This window comes from Mytilus galloprovincialis, chromosome 12, assembly GCF_965363235.1.
Source record: "Mytilus galloprovincialis chromosome 12, xbMytGall1.hap1.1, whole genome shotgun sequence".
Taxonomy (NCBI): Eukaryota; Metazoa; Mollusca; class Bivalvia; order Mytilida; family Mytilidae; genus Mytilus; species Mytilus galloprovincialis.
This window is the reverse complement of record NC_134849.1, coordinates 23,187,165-23,202,905: the sequence shown is the minus strand read 5'-3', so window position 1 is coordinate 23,202,905 and position 15,741 is coordinate 23,187,165.

Below are 15,741 nucleotides of genomic sequence, written 5' to 3'. Positions count from 1 at the left end.
TGGTTTAATTATATTTTTGAGTGATGTAAGGGAGATAAAATGCTACTTCCGGTGAAATGAATGTCACTTCCGGTCTCATATGATAGCTTCTTTCACACTGATTCCAAAAATATATAGTTTTTATATACTCTTGTATGTAGAATGGGAGATAATTGGACACTTCCGGTTTGTTGGATGTCATTTTTAGTCTTCAGTTATCAGTTTATGTATCTATATGACAAAATATATGGATTCTGAGTAATTTTATATGAAAACAATGCAAAAAAAGCTACTTCCGGTTTTCTCAAGGTCACTTCCGGTTGTCATTTTTCAAGGTCATTTGTCACCTTACCTTTTGTACAAGGTCAAATGCCTTTATAATGAACTTAGTTGAAGTTTTAATCAAATAACCTCATATTCAGACAATTCAGGGGCACCAACTCCCATAAGATGCCATTTAATTGTATCAGACATAATGTAGCAAATCTTCATAAAAATAAAGCAGACATTTTGCACTTGTTCTTTTATATGTATCTTTCAAAGTGTCAGAGAAAATGCAAAAACAAGCAAAAGTCACAATTGAGAACTTGACCTTGACCTTTGAAAATCTCAAAACAAGGAAAAGTCAAAATTTATAACTTGACCTTGACCTTTGACCTTGACCTCAATTTCTTAGTTAGGACGTAGGGACCTCAAATAAAAACATTCCAGGGTTATATGATTAATAGTTGATGAGTTGAAAACATATACTGACAAATTTATTTTGTAAAGGTAGATAACTCCTATAAAATTTCTTCCAATCGCTTCGATCCAAATTAGCCAAAAATTCCTGAGGATGTAACGAACAATTTTTAAAAAGAATTTTGTCGATATCTTTTTTTGTTACGAAGGAGATGCACTCTGATGATAAACAGTGAATAGGGAGATAACTCTTACAAAGAAAATGGTTCGCCTTAGCAGGCTGAAGTGTAAAAGCGCATAAACTATACGATACCATATGAGAAATATCTAAGCGACATATTGCGAAACAAACATTTATCGCAAGAACAAAATTTGGCGGAAAAAAAAAAAAAAAAAAAAAATTAAAAACCAATTGTTCAGAGAACAATTGAAGGTCTTTCCATCAAAACAATGTATTTTGATATGAAAGTTGTGAAAGTAAGTTTAAAATGTCATTTCAATCGTCAAATGATAGCTTCTAGTACGCTGATTCCAAAAATATTTGGTTTCCATACATTTTTTTAAATAAGGGAGATAATTTGTTACTTCTGGTTTGAAAAATGTTACTTACGATTATATTTGAATATTTACTTGACACTGATTCCAAAAATATCTGGTTCTATATACTTTTATATTAATAAAGTACAAAAAATAGTCAATTCCGGTTTACAAAAGGTCACTTCCGGTTGTTTCTTTCAAGGTTAAATGGTTTGATACCTTTTTCCAAAAGTTTCATAGCTTTATCATGTATACATATAAAATAAAAGAAAAGGTCAAAATCTAGAATGTCAAATTAAGCTATGACCTTGAGATCTATTTCAAGGTCATGAACTAAGGACCTCAAATCAAAAGACCATAGGTCTTAATTATATTTGGTTAATGACTTATATCACCAAACACGTATTTTTAAATACAAGAGGGGAGAAAACTCCCTTTTACGTTCAACGTGCCCTTGCAATAAAAATTTATGTGTTACGACATGTCCCAACTAACAATTTAGTAAAAATAATTTGTTGATATCTTATACGGTCTTTGGATATAAGTGAAAATAAGCCAAATTCAAATATTAGAACATGACCTTGACCTTTGACCTTGACCTAATTTTCATTTTTTTGGACCAAGGACCTCAAATCAAAAGATCCTAGGTCTCTATCACTTATGGTTTATAAGATAGAAATGCATATCACTTATATCAGATGCATAAGGGGAAATAACTCTCATATGGAGCGGTCATATTGCTTCGGTCAAAATAGGACAAATCATGCAAAGGATATAACGAGCAATTTTGTAAAATAAATTTGTCGTTATCTTTTACGGTTGCGAAGGAGTTGTGAGCACAAGGAAAACAGTGTTTGGGCAGATAACTCCTACAAAGAAAAGTATTCGGTTACGCAGGGTAAATTTCAAAAGCGCATAAACCGTTCGATATCATATACCAAATATCAAAGCGACATATTGCGAAACAAATGTTTATCGCAAGAACAAAATAAGGCGGAAGAAAAAAAAAAATAATTAAAAACCAATTGTTCAGAGAACAATTGAAGGTCTTTCCACCAGTAAATATCTATTTTGATATTAAAATATTAAAAATCAGTCTAAAATATCAATTCCTATGGCTTTTTGATGTATAGATATGAATTTTAAGCAAAGGTCATAATCTAGAACGTCAAATTTACCTATGACCTTGACCTCAATTTCAAGGTCACAAACTGAGGATCTCAAATCAAAAGACCCTAGGTCTCTAATATGTATGGTAAATAAGTTATATGACTTTACGCATAATTTTAGATATGATAGGGGCTAAAACTCACGTTTATTGACTACGCACCCTTTCAACCAAAATTATTAAGTTACGACATGTTGCAACTAACAATTTAGTAAAAATTATTTGTCGATATCTTATAAGGTTAATGAAAATGAGTGAAAATAAGCCAAAACCAAAAATTTAGAATATGACCTTGACCTTTGACCTTGACCTCAATTTCAAGGTCACAAACTGAGGATCTCAAATCAAAAGACACTAGGTCTCTAATTTGTATGGTAAATAAGTTTTATCACTTTACGCATAATTTTAGATATGATAGGGGCTAAAACTCATATTTATTGTCTACGCACCCTTTCAACCAAAATAATTATGTTATGACATGTTGCAACTAACAATTTAGTAAAAATAATTTGTCGATATCTTATAAGGTTAATGAAAATGAGTGAAAATAAGCCAAAATCAAAAATTTAGAATATGACCTTGACCTTTGACCTTGACCTCAATTTCAAGGTCACAAACTGAGGATCTCAAATCAAAAGACCCTAGGTCTCTAATATGTATGGTAAATAAGTTATATCACTTAACGCATAATTTTAGATATGATAGGTCTAAAACTCCCATTCATTGTCTACGCACCCTTTCAACCAAAATTATTATGTTACGACATGTCGCAACTAACAATTTAGTAAAAATAATTTGTCGATATCTTATAAGGTTAATGAAAATGAATGAAAATAAGACAAATTCAAAAATTAGAATATGACCTTGACCTTTGACCTTGACCTAATTTTCATTTTTTTGGACCAAGGACCTCAAATCAAAAGATCCTAGGTCTCTATCACTTATGGTGTTCCAGTTTAAAATACATTTCAAAATTTCAAATACAAAAAGGGAAATAACTCTCATATGGAGCGTTCATATTGCTTCGGTCGAAATTGGACAAATCATGCGAAGGATATAACGAGCAATTTTATAAAATAAATTTGTCGTAATCTTTTACGGTTGCGAAGGAGATGCGCTAACAAGGAAAACAGTGTTTGGGGAGATAACTCCTACAAAGAAAAGTATTCGGTTACGCAGGGTAAATTTCAAAAGCGCATAAACTGTTCGATATCATATACCAAATATCTAAGCGACATATTGCGAAACAAATGTTTATCGCAAGAACAAAATTTGGCGGAAGAAAAAAAAAAAATAATCAGAAGAAAAACAATAGGTCTTTCCACAGAAAAGTGGAAAGACCTAATAATCAGAAGAAAAACAATAGGTCTTTCCACAGAAAAGTGGAAAGACCTAATAATAATCAGAACAAATACAATAAGTCTTTTCACAAAAAAGTGAAAAGACTTAATAATAATAATAATAATAATAATTAAAAACCAATTGTTCAGAGAACAATTGAAGGTCTTTCCATCAAAACAATGTATTTAGATATGAAAAGTTGTGAAACTAAGTTTAAAATGTCATTTCAATCGTCAAATGATAGCTCCTAGTAAGCTGATTCCAAAAATATATTGTTTCCATACATTTTTTTAAATATGGGAGATAATTTGTTACTTCCGGTTTGAAAAATGTTACTTCCGATTATATTTGAATATTTACTTGACACTAATTCCAAAAATATCTGGTTCTATATACTTTTATATTAATAAAGTACAAAAAAATAGCTACTTCCGGTTTACAAAAGGTCACTTCCGGTTGTTTTTTTCAAGGTTAAATGGTTTGATACCTTTTTCTAAAAGTTGTATATCTTTATCATGTATACATATAGAATAAAAGCAAAGGTCAAAATCTAGAACGCCAAATTAAGCTATGACCTTGAGATCAATTTCAAGGTCATAAACCAAGGACCTCAAATCAAAAGACCATAGGTCTTAATTATATTTAGTTGATGAGTTATATCACCAAATGCGTATTTTTAAATACAAGAGGGGAGAAAACTCCCTTTTACATTCAACGTACGCTTGCAATCAAAATTTACATGTTACGACATTTCGCAACTAACAATTTAGTAAAAATAATTTGTTGATATCTTATACAGTCTTCGGATATAAGTGAAAATAAGCCAAATTCAAATATTAGAATATGACCTTGACCTTTGACCTTGACCTAATTTTTATTTTTTGGGACCAAGGACCTCAAATCAAAAGATCCTAGGTCTCTATCACTTATGATTTATAAGATAGAAATTCATATCACTTATATCAGATGCATAAGGGGAAATAACTCTCATATGGAGCGGTCATATCGCTTCGGTCAAAATAGGACAAATCATGCCAAGGATATAACGAGCAATTTTGTAAAATAAATTTGTAATAATCTTTAACGGTTGCGAAGGAGATGCGCTAACAAGGAAAACAGTGTTTGGGGAGATAACTCCTACAAAGAAAATTATTCGTTTACGCAGGGTAAATTTCAAAAGGGCATAAACTGTTCGATATCATATACAAAATATCTAAGCGACATATTGCGAAACAAATGTTTATCGCAAGAACAAAATAAGGCGGAAGAAAAAAAAAAAAAAAAATTAAAAACCAATTGTTCAGAGAACAATTGAAGGTCTTTCCACCAAAACAATGTATTTTAATATGAAAGGTGTAAAAATAGGTTTAAAATCTCATTTCAATCGTCAAATGATAGCTTATTTTACGCTGATTCTAAAAATATATGGTTTCTAAACAATATTTTTTTAGATAAGGGAGATAATTTCATACTTCCGGTTTGAAAAACTCTATTTCCGATAATATTTGACTATTTACTTGAAACTGATTCCAAAAATATCTTGTTTTTTATACTTTTATGTAATAAAGTACAATAAATAGCTACTTCCGGTTTACAGAAGGTCACTTCCGGTTGTTTTTTTTAAGTTTAAATGGTTTGATACCGTTTGTCAAAAAGTCTCATGACTTTATTATGTATACAGATGGGGTAAAAGCAAAGGTCAAAATCTAGAACGTCAAATTAAGCTATGACCTTGTGATCAATTTCAAGGTCATTAACCAAGAACCTCAAATCAAAAGACCATAGGTCTTAATTATGTTTAGTTAATGAGTTATATCACCATACGCGTATTTTTAAATACCAAAGGGGAGAAAACTCGCTTTCACATTCAACGTACCCTTGCAATCAAAATTTACGTGTTACGACATTTCACAACAAACGATTTAGAAAAAATAATTTGTCGATATCTTAAACGTTTTTTGGAAATGAGTGGAAATGAGCCATATTCAAAAATTAGAATATGACCTTTACCTTTGACCTTGACCTAATTTTCATTTTTTTGGACCAAGGACCTCAAATCAAAAGATCCTAGGTCTCTATCAATTATGGTTTACCAGTTAGAAATGCAATTCACTTATATCAAATGAATAAGGGGAAATAACTCTCGTATGGAGCATTCATATCACTTCGGTCAAAATAGGACAAATCATGCAAAGGATATTACGAGCAATTTTGTAAAATAAATTTGTCATAATATTTTACGTTTGCGAAGGAGTTGCGCTCACAAGGAAAACAGTGTTTGGGGAGATTACTCCTACAAAGAAAAGTTTTCGGTTACGCAGGGTAAATTTTCAAAAGCGCATCAATTGTTCGATATCATATACCAAATATCTAAGCGACATATTGCAAAACAAATGTTTATCGCAAGAACAAAATTAGGCGGAAGAAAAAAAATGTCATTTCAATTGTCAAATGATAGTTCCTAGTAAGCTGATTCCAAAAATATATTGTTTCCATACATTTTTTTTTTAAATAAGGGAGATAATTTGTTACTTCCGGTTTGAAAAATGTTACTTCCGATTATATTTAAATATTTACTTGAAACCGATTCCAAAAATATCTGGTTCTATATACTTTTATATTAATAAAGTACAAAAAATAGCTACTTCCGGTTTACAAAAGGTCACTTCCGGTTGTTTTTTTTCAAGGTTAAATGGCTTGATACCTTTTTCTAAAAGTTGTATATCTTTATCATGTATACATTAAAATAAAAGCAAAGGTCAAAATATAGAACGTCAAATTAAGCTATGACCTTGAGATCAATTTCAAGGTCATAAACCAAGGACCTCAAATCAAAAGACCATAGGTCTTAATTATATTTAGTTAATGAGTTATATCACCAAATGCGTATTTTTTAATACAAGAGGGGAGAAAACTCCCTTTCACATTCAACGTACGCTTGGAATCAAAATTTACATTTTACGACATGTCGCAACTAACAATTTAGTAAAAATAATTTGTTGATATCTTATACAGTCTTTGGATATAAGTGAAAATAAGCCAAATTCAAATATTAAAATATGACCTTGACCTTTGACCTTGACCTAATTTTCATTTTTTGGGACCAAGGACCTCAAATCAAAAGATCCTAGGTCTCTATCACTTATGGTTTATAAGATAGAAATTCATATCACTTATATCAGATGCATAAGGGGAAATAACTCTCATATGGAGCGGTCATATCGCTTCGGTCAAAATAGGACAAATCATGCGAAGGATATAACGAGCAATTTTGTAAAATAAATTTGTCATAATCTTTTACGGTTGCGAAGGAGATGCGCTAACAAGGAAAACAGTGTTTGGGGAGATAACTCCTACAAAGAAAAGTATTTGTTTACGCAGGGTAAATTTCAAAAGCGCATAAACTGTTCGATATCATATACAAAATATCTAAGCGACATATTGCGAAACAAATGTTTATCGCAAGAACAAAATTAGGCGGAAGAAAAAAAAAAAAAAAAATCAGAAGAAAAACAATAGGTCTTTCCACAGAAAAGTGGAAAGACCTAATAATCAGAACAAATACAATAGGTCTTTCCACAGAAAAGTGGAAAGACCTAATCATAACAATCAGAAGAAATACAATAAGTCTTTTCACAAAAAAGTGAAAAAACTTAATAATCAGAACAAATACAATAAGTCTTTTCACAAAAAAGTGAAAAGACTTAATAATAATACTAATTATTCCACCAGTTAATATCTATTTTGATATTAAAATATTAAAAATCAGTCTAAAATGTCAGTTCATATGGCTTTATGATGTATAGATATGAATTTAAAGCAAAGGTCAAAATCTAGAACGTCAAATTAACCTATGACCTTCACCTCAATTTCAAGGTCACAAACTGAGGATCTCAAATCAAAAGACCCTAGGTCTCTAATATGTATGGTTAATAAGTTATATCACTTTGCACATAATTTTAGATATGATAGGGGCAAACACTCCCATTCATTGTCTCTGCACCCTTTCAACTAAAATTATTAAGTTACGACATGTCGCAACTAACAATTTAGTCCAAATAATTTGTCGATATCTTATACGGTTTCTCGAAATGAGTGGAAATAAGCCTAATTCAAAAATTAGAATATGACCTTGACCTTTGACCTTGACCTAATTTTAATTTTTTTGGACCAAGGACCTCAAATCAAAAGATCCTAGGTGTCTATCACTTATGGTGTTCCAGTTTAAAATACATTTCAAAATTTCAAATACAAAAGGGGAAATAACTCTCATATGGAGCGTTCATATTGCTTCGGTCGAAATTGGACAAATCATGCGAAGGATATAATGAGCAATTTTATAAAATAAATTTGTCGTAATCTTTTACGGTTGCGAAGGAGTCGTGGACACAAGGAAAACAGTGTTTGGGGAGATAACTCATGCAAAGAAAAGTATTCGGTTACGCAGGGTGAATTTTAAAAGCGCATAAACTGTTCGATATCATATACCAAATATCTAAGCGACATATTGCGAAACAAATATTTATCGCAAGAACAAAATTAGGCGGAAGAAAAAAAAAATAATCAGAAGAAAAACAATAGGTCTTTCCACAGAAAAGTGGAAAGACCTAATAATAATAATAATCAGAACAAATACAATAGGTCTTTCCACAGAAAAGTGGAAAGACCTAATAATTAAAAACCAATTGTTCAGAGAACAATTGAAGGTCTTTCCACATCAAAGGAATTTTGAAAAGAAGCTAGTTACTTTATACTGATGTGATACATAAGTAGTTTCAATATACTTTTAGTGAAATAAGGGAGATAATTTGCTACTTATTGTGAAGTAAATTTCTTCCTGTCTCATATGATAGCTTCTTGCACACTAATTCCAAAAATATATAGTTTCTATATCATTTTGCCTCAAAATCAGGATAGTTTTGAAACTTCTGATTGATCAAAAGTCAGTTCTAGTCTTGAGTGATAAGTAAATAAATTCAAATAACAAAATGTATGAATTATTAGTACTTTTTCATGAAAAAAGTGCAAAAATAGCTACTTCCGGTTTTCTTAAGGTCACTGCCCGTTGACATTTTTCAAGGTCATATGTCACCCAACCTTTTGAACCAAGTTGAAGAAATAATCAATTAACCTTATAATTGAACATTTCAGGGACAGTAACTCCTATAAGATGCCATTGGATTGTTTAAGACCAAATGTAACATATCTTCATTACAATACAGCAAACATTTTCCACTTGTTCTTTTATATATATATCTTTAAAAGTATTTGAGAAAATGCAAAAATAAGCCAAATTCAAAATTTAGACCTTTGACCTTGACCTTATTTTCATTTTTTTTAGCAAAGGATCTCAAATTAAAAGATCCTAGGTGTCTTTCACTTATTGTTTACAAAATAGAAATTCATTTCACTTATATCAATGCATAAGGGGAAATAACTCTCATATGGAGGGTTCATATCGCTTTGGTCAAAATGGAACAAATCATGCGAACGATATAAAGAGCAATTTTATAAAATAAATTTGTCGCTTTCTTTTACGGTTACGGGGGAGATGTGGACACAAGGAAAACAGTGTTTGGGGGGATAACTCCTACAAAGAAATTTATTTGGTTACACAGGGTAAATTTCAAAGGCGCATAAACTGTTCGATATCATATACCAAATATCTAAGCGACATATTGCGAAACAAATATTTATCGCAAGAACAAAATTAGGCGGAAGAAAAAAAAATAATCAGAAGAAAAACAATAGGTCTTTCCACAGAAAAGTGGAAAGACCTTATAATTATAATCAGAACAAAAACAATAAGTCTTTCCACAGAAAAGTGGAAAGACTTAATAATCAGAACAAATACAATAGGTCTTTCCACAGAAAAGTGGAAAGACCTAATAATAATCAGAACAAATACAACATTGTACAATAGGTCTTTCCACAGAAAAGTGGACAGAGCTAATAATGAGAACAAAAACAATAAGTCTTTCCACAGAAAAGTGGAAAGACTTAATGATAATAATAATCAGAACAAAAACAATAAGTCTTTCCACAGAAAAGTGGAAAGACTTAATAATTATTATAGCATTCTCTCTTTTGTCTAGCAATACGTTTTTCGCTAAGCTGAGAATCATCTTATATATATGAAATGAAAATATTAAGTTATTTGATTGTGTAAAAAAAGGTTTATATCAATGAACGAAAAATAAAATATGATATACAGCAACAAATGGCTGAATTACAGGATCATGACTTTAAACAAGCACATGTAAAAAATAGCGGGGTTTAACATGTTTAACGGCGATAACTTTATCTGACACAACACGTATATCTAGCAAGTAAATTAATCAGCTAGTTATTCATCTGTAACATAATGAAAAAAAATGCGTATTAAAACGTACCCCTAGCACGGACGTATAATTGGAACTATGTAGAATGATAAATTTCTCTTCAATCTACATTTGTCAATCGAAAAGATTAGCATTTTAAATATATCTATTCCATCTGCATGTTGTGATAAAATACTTACAACATTTTCACAGTCCGAAGAACAGAAAAAAAATCAGCATCTATACTAGAAATTCTGTTGAAGGATAAACCTCTACAAAAAAAATTGGTAATGTGAGATACGTATGCAGTCAGTACCGTTTAAATATCTTACAAGAAATTTAGATCTGAGTTTGCTATCAGTATTTTTACCCAAATATATCTATTCCCATGGAACATAAATCCTGCACAAAAAGTTGATCAGCATTCCTCGGGTACATTGGTTATACATGTTTTATATACCTTTAATACAGATTCATAACAATGAACGTTTGTACGGGAGCCTTAACATTGCAATGTACTATCAAAATTAATATTCGATTTTTTTAGGTATTCATTTTTTGCATTGTTTCCATGGTAACAACAGATATTTTGAAAATTCCAACGCCAAATTCCACATCTTCCAATGTTGCTCATCGTGACTAAAGTTTCATTAAGTTTTGAGCATTTTGATATTTTTGAAATTTTTGGTGTTGTTTCCATGGCAACATAGTAGTTCCAATGAGTGTCAAAATCATCCAATACCTGTATATAGTGGGCACCTACATTGTATTAAAATATAATGTTTCTAAGTTCAAGTCTATCCAAACAGTTCGAGAAAACAAAAAACTGGATTTTTTCACATTTGTTTCGTTTCCATGGCAACGGCAGCCATCTTGATGGTGCCATACTCCAATGCACTATTTAATGTGGTGGTCTACATTATGGTATAGTTCCATCAATATTGTTCAAGCCAATTCTGAGAAATAGTATGGACAAAAAAGTGTGGAAGAATAAATATAACTAGATTTGCCATTGCAAGCAATAGCGGATATCACCCTTCCCCCCATTGCAGGCATTTAAAAAGCATGTAGACAGTGAATGCACATATATGCATGGCAATTCATCTCTCTGTAAATTTTCAGTACATTTTGAGCATTGTTAAAAGTTTCACATTTCTTCTGTTTCCATGGCAACGGCAGCCATTTTGAAAATTCAGAAGTCAAAAGTCTCATCTTTACATGCCAGTTAACAATAATATTAAGTTTCATTAAGTTTGAAGCATTTTGAAAATATTTGACATTTCTGCAGTTTCCATGGCAACGGTGGCCATTTTGAAAATTCCATTTTCAAAAGTCTCATGCAGACTTAACATTCAACAAATATATTAAGTTTCATCAATTTTGGAGTATTTTGAAATTTTTGAAATTTTTGACATTTTGGCTGGTTTCTATGGTAACAGATACCATTCAAAATTTCTAATGGCAGATACCCCATTGGTACATGGGAGGGAACATACCATCAAAGTTTTAATGGATTTGACCTACCATTTTAAGAAAGTAAATGCCACTGTATGGTTTATGGAGCATTTTGACCATTTTTGACTTGTTTCCATGGTAACGGCAGACATTTTGGAAATTCCAACGCCAAATTGCACATCTGCCAATGTTGCTCATCGTTCCTGTGGAGTTTTATTAAATTTGGAGCATTTTGATATTTTGGAAATTTTTGGTGTAGTTTCCATGGCAACATGATAGTTCCAATGATTGCCAAAATCATCCAAAACCAGTATATGCCCGGCACTTACATTGTATCAAAATATAATGATTCTAAGTTAAAGCAACTCTAAATAATTCATTTAAACCAAAAACTGGAATTTTTCACAATGGTTCCGTTTCCATGGTAACGGCAGCAATTTTTTATGGTCTTAAGACCTACTGCAACCCGAAATTTTGTGTTCCTTATTATAGACAACTATTATTAAGATTGGTTCCATTGGCTCCGAAAAAACTGCCGGACAAAATTAGGCGGAAGAATAATAATAATAAACTAGAATTGCCATTGCAAGCAATAGCGGATGTCACCCTTCCCCCAATTGCCACTAAGCGGCAGCCATTTCAAAATTGTTTAACAGTGAATGCACATATATGCATGGCAATACATCTTTGTGTAAATTTTCAGTACATTGAGAGCATTCTAAAAAATTTCACAATTCTAATGTTTCCATGGCAACGGCAGCCATTTTGAAAATTTTGAAGTCAAAAGTCTCATCTTTACTTGCCAGTTAACAAAAATATCAAGTTTCATTAAGTTCAAAGCATTTAGAGAATTTTTGACTTTTTTGCAGTTTCCATGGCAACGGTGGCCATTTTGGAAATTCCAAAGTCAAAAGTATCATCCAGACTTGCCAGTCAACAATCATATTAAGTTTGATCAATTTAGGAGCATTTTGAAATTTTTGAAATATTTGGTCCTGTATCCATGGTAACAGAAGAGTTCCAATGATTGTCAAAATCATTCAAAAGCTGTATATAGTGGACAACTATATTGTGTAAAAATTTGATGATTTCAAGTTCTAGCATACCAAAATTATTTACCAAACCCTGAGGTTTTTAGAGCATTTTGACACTTATGCACTGTTTCCATGGTAACGGCAGACATTTTGGAAATTCCAACGCCAAATTAGGCATCTACCAAAGTTGCTCATCGTTACTATGAAGTTTCAAAAAATTTGGAGCATTTTGAAATTTTTGAAATTTTTGGGGTAGTTTCCATGGCAACATAGTGGTTCCAATGATTGCCAATATCATCCAAAACCAATATATGGCTGGCACCTACATTGTGATAAAATATGATGATTCTGAGTTTAAGCATCTCTAAATTATTCACAAAACCAAAAACTGGAATTTTTCAAAATTGTTCCGTTTCCATGGAAACGGCACAATTTTTTATGGTCTTAGACCCTACTGCAACCCGAAATTTTGTGTTCCTCCTTATAGTGAATTATCATTAAGATTGGTTCCATTTTACTCCAAAAAATCTGTCGGACAAAAAAAGGTGGAAGAATAATAATAATAACAAAGAAACATAAGAAAAGCAATATGTCACCCGACATTGTCGATCGGGTGACATAACTAGATTTGTAATTGCTAGCAATAACGGATGGCACCCTTCCCCAATTGCCAGGTGAGCGGCAGCCATTTTGAAAAATCCAAAGTCAAAGAGCGCTTTTACACATGTTTCTTAACATTGTTGTAAAATTTCATCTCGTTTGGAGCATTTTGAAATTTTTGAAATTTTTGCTGTTTCCATGGTAACAGTTACCATTTCCAAAATTCCAAAGACAGGTCCAACATTGGAACATGCCATGTTACATATCTATAAAGTTTCATTGGGATTGATGCTATATTCTTCAAGAAAATGTAGTTTTTATGTGTTTTCCCATAGTGTCAATGTTAAACTTTCGCCCTGTTTCCATGACAATGGCGGCCATTTTGGAACCTCTTGATATTGCATGCACATCTAGGTATATCAGGTAACACTTCCACAAAGTTTCATTCACTTGGGTCTTATAATGAAGAATTTTGAATTTTGAAAATTTTTCACATTTTTGCAGTTTCCATGGAAACGGCAGCCATCTTGAACCATTCCATGGAGCTTGCAACTCTTCACCTAAGGGTCCTTAATATAAAAGAGTTCCATCAACTTTGGTGCAATGGATTTCCATAAAACTCCTGGACAAAATGTGTGGAAGAAAATTGAAGGTCTTTCCATCAAAACAATGTATTTTGATATGAAAAGTTGTGAAACTAAGTTTAAAATGTCATTTCAATCGTCAAATGATAGCTCCTAGTAAACTGATTCCAAAAATATATTGTTTCCATACATTTTTTTTTAAATAAGGGAGATAATTTGTTACTTCCGGTTTGAAAAATGTTACTTCCGATTATATTTGAATATTTACTTGACACTGATTCCAAAAATATCTGGTTCTATATACTTTTATATTAATAAAGTACAAAAAAATAGCTACTTCCGGTTTACAAAAGATCAATTCCGGTTGTTTTTTTTCAAGGTTAAATGGTTTGATACCTTTTTCTAAAAGTTGTATATATTTATCATGTATACATATAGAATAAAATCAAAGGTCAAAATCTAGAACGTCAAATTAAGCTATGACCTTGAGATCAATTTCAAGGTCATAAACCAAGGACCTCAAATCAAAAGACCATAGGTCTTAATTATATTTAGTTAATGAGTTATATCACCAAACGCGTATTTTTACATACAAGAGGGGAGAAAACTCCCTTTTACATTCAACGTACGCTTGCAATCAAAATTTACATCTTACGACATGTCGCAACTAACAATTTAGTAAAAATAATTTGTTGATATCTTATACAGTCTTTGGATATAAGTGAAAATAAGCCAAATTTAAATATCAGAATATGACCTTGACCTTTGACCTTGACCTAATTTTCATTTTTTGGGACCAAGGACCTCAAATCAAAAGATCCTAGGTCTCTATCACTTATGATTTATAAGATAGAAATTCATATCACTTATATCAGATGCATAATGGGAAATAACTCTCATATGGAGCGGTCATATCCCTCGGTCAAAATAGGACAAATCATGCGAAGGATATAACGAGCAATTTCGTAAAATAAATTTGTCATAATCTTTTACGGTTGCGAAGGAGATGCGCTAACAAGGAAAACAGTGTTTGGGGAGATAACTCCTACAAAGAAAAGTATTCGTTTACACAGGGTAAATTTCAAAAGCGCATAAACTGTTCTATATCATATACAAAATATCTAAGCGACATATTGCGAAACAAATGTTTATCGCAAGAACAAAATTAGGCGGAAGAAAAAAAAAAAAATTAAAGACCAATTGTTCAGAGAACAATTGAAGGTCTTTCCATCAAAACAATGTATTTTGATATGAAAAGTTGTGAAACTAAATTTAAAATGTCATTTCAATCGTCAAATGATAGCTCCTAGTAAGCTGATTCCAAAAATATATTGTTTCCATACATTTTTTTTAAATAAGGGAGATAATTTGTTACTTCCGGTTTGAAAAATGTTACTTCCGATTATATTTGAATATTTACTTGACACTAATTCCAAAAATATCTGGTTCTATATACTTTTATATTAATAAAGTACAAAAAAATAGCTACTTCCGGTTTACAAAAGGTCACTTCCGGTTGTTTTTTTCAAGGTTAAATGGTTTGATACCTTTTTCTAAAAGTTGTATATCTTTATCATGTATACATATAGAATAAAAGCAAAGGTCAAAATCTAGAACGCCAAATTAAGCTATGACCTTGAGATCAATTTCAAGGTCATAAACCAAGGACCTCAAATCAAAAGACCATAGGTCTTAATTATATTTAGTTAATGAGTTATATCACCAAACGCGTATTTTTAAATACAAGAGGGGAGAAAACTCCCTTTTACATTCAACGTACGCTTGCAATCAAAATTTACATCTTACGACATGTCGCAACTAACAATTTAGTAAAAATAATTTGTTGATATCTTATACAGTCTTTGGATATAAGTCAAAATAAGCCAAATTCAAATATTAGAATATGACCTTGACCTTTGACCTTGACCTAATTTTTATTTTTTGGGACAAGGACCTCAAATCAAGAGATCCTAGGTCTCTATCACTTATGATTTATAAGATAGAAATTCATATCACTTATATCAGATGCATAAGGGGAAATA